The 2,521-nt window shown below is 43.3% G+C and overlaps 1 pseudogene; it reads left to right on the forward strand.

The window, feature by feature from the left end:
• Nucleotides 1-1,316: 1,316 nt before the first annotated feature.
• Nucleotides 1,317-1,682, forward strand: LOC102816103 (annotated as a pseudogene).
• The last annotated feature ends 839 nt before the right edge of the window (nt 1,683-2,521 follow it).

The following is a 2,521-nucleotide window of genomic DNA, read 5'->3' on the forward strand; positions in this document are numbered from 1 at the left end:
GTGTCTGAATATCAGAGAAAGCAGTAAGCTTTATAAAAGGAGTTGTTTAAAATCAAAAACATTGAAACTTCAGGAGAGAAATAAGCAATTTCCATATCCATGATCTGATCAGAGAATCAACATTTCTGGCTCTAAGTCTTTGAGTACTGCAGTCACAGTCACAGCCGTTTCTTCAATGCCTGGACAGATGGACTTTTATGACGTCCCTCCTGAACAACCTCCTTAAAGCCTCCTTTATGTCTCTATTCCTCAGGCTGTAGATAAAAGGGTTCAGCATGGGCGTGACCACAGTGTACATAACTGAAGCCATTGAAACTGCATGTGCATTGTGTGTAGCAGAAGAACTGATGTATATTCCTATGCTTGTAAAATAAAATAAGGAGACAACTGAGATATGGGAAGCACAAGTGGAAAATGCTTTATACTTCCCCTTATTTGATGCGATCACATGAATGGAGGAAAGAATCTTAGAATAGGAGAAAAAGATGCCACTGAGGGGACCACCACCCAACAGCACAGCTACAAAATACATCACTATTTCATTGATGAAGGTGTCAGAACAGGCACATTGGACCACCTGATTAAGCTCACAAAAAAACTGGAAGATTTCCACATCTGTGCAAAAAGACAGCCGCAACACCATTAAGCATTCTAATAAGGAATGAAGGGCACTAATGATCCAGGACATCAAAACCAATAGTACACAAAGGCGGAGGTTCATGATGACCATGTAGTGAAGGGGATGACAGATGGCCACAAAGCGGTCATAAGCCATTACAGTCAGGAGGAAATTGTCCATCCCTCCAAAAAGTAAATAAAAGTACATTTGGGCAATGCAGTCTTCATAGGTGATGACTTTGCTCTGTATCTAGATATTCACCAGCAACTTTGGGATCGTGGTTGAGGTAAAACAGATGTCTACAAAAGACAGGTTGGCAAGGAAGAAGTACATGGGCGTGTGGAGATGGATGTCTGCGATGGTGACTACAATGATGAGCACATTTCCAAGTACTGTGATCAGATACATAGACAGGAACAGATCAAAGAAGAAGGGTTGCAACTCTGGTTCCTCTGAAAATCCCAGAAGAAGAAATTTTGAAATTCGTGTATTATTTCCTGGTTCCATGTGCTTGGTGGTACTATCAATAAAGAGAAAACATAACTAATTTTCATACTAACAGACTTTTCTAACATAGTGAAAATTTTATAATCTATGTTTTCCAGTCAATAAATATAGATAAATAGAATATGTACAAAATCAGATTATTTTATCCCTCAAAAATGTAGAAATGGGGACAGTGGTGTGGGGAATCAACATGGCCACAGAAGGAGATGTTGTACTGGAGTTGGAAACTGAGACCAGCGGCCCAGAGCGGCCTCCTGGGACACCATGGAAGCAGGATAGTAGTGCAGCAGACCTAGAGCGAGTCACAGACTATGCAGAAGAGAAAGAGATCCAAAGCTCCAATCTGGAGATGGCCATATCCGTGATTGGAGACAGGCAGTCCAGGGAACAGAAAGCCAAACAGGAACGGGAGAAGGAACTGGCAAAAGTCACCAGCAAGAAAGAAGATCTGGAGCTGATAATGACAGAGATGGAGATCTCAAGAGCAGCAGCAGAACAGAGCTTGCAGAAACACATGGGCAGTGTGGTCGAGGCTCTTATTACACTAACCAATTGATATGTGCTCTCTCAGACATACCCACTGGATTAACTTATTGCAAAAAAGGTGCTTTTGTGTTCTTTGGGGGGTGAAATGTAGAAATGGGGGAGTCCCGGTTTGGGCTGCAGCAGAGACAGCCAGGTAGGAAAGGCTCCGTGGGGAAGGGATTGAAAACCAGAGAAGCTGTGCTCATGGAACAACACCAAAGCTCTGGATCTGCCATAAGGTCCAGGACATCAGTTTCCCACACTCGCAAGTGAAAAAATCACGAAAATACTGTGAGTTACGAATCTGTAGAGACAGGACTCCCTCTGCAGCTACCCCACCTGGGTGGAGTTCAGAGGGCTGGGATACAGCCAAACCAACATAGGGAACCAGCATTAAAAGTGGTTCCGTGACATTTGCAAAAGGAGGTGCAGGGGATTCTTCACATTTTTAACTGCTATTCCCTGTAACACCTTTTTTGCCCAGCCAAGACACCTTCAGGCAGGTGGGTGTGCCCTCCCCCCCCAAAAAATGTCCAGCACTGACCCAACAGTTTTCCCACGGTACAGAGAGAAAGAGCTTGGCAGCTACTTATGACATCAACCTCAGGGTCGCAGCCCTAAAATTAACTTATGCAGGAGGACCCATTACTTTGGCTTAAAAATCAAGAAAAAAGCAAGCCCAACAGCCCTGACAGACAAACCATAGAACAATCTGTAAAAAAACAACATAAAAGGATGCAACTATCTCAAGAATTATGCTGTACACACAGAGATACCTAACTGACCTTCAGAGACAAAAATAGTGGACAATCTTTCTCCCATTAACTTCTCAATATCTATCTGCACACCTCCACGGTGGTGACTAGGGGA

This window comes from Chrysochloris asiatica, unplaced genomic scaffold (assembly GCF_000296735.1).
Source record: "Chrysochloris asiatica unplaced genomic scaffold, ChrAsi1.0 scaffold00847, whole genome shotgun sequence".
NCBI lineage: Eukaryota > Metazoa > Chordata > Mammalia > Afrosoricida > Chrysochloridae > Chrysochloris > Chrysochloris asiatica.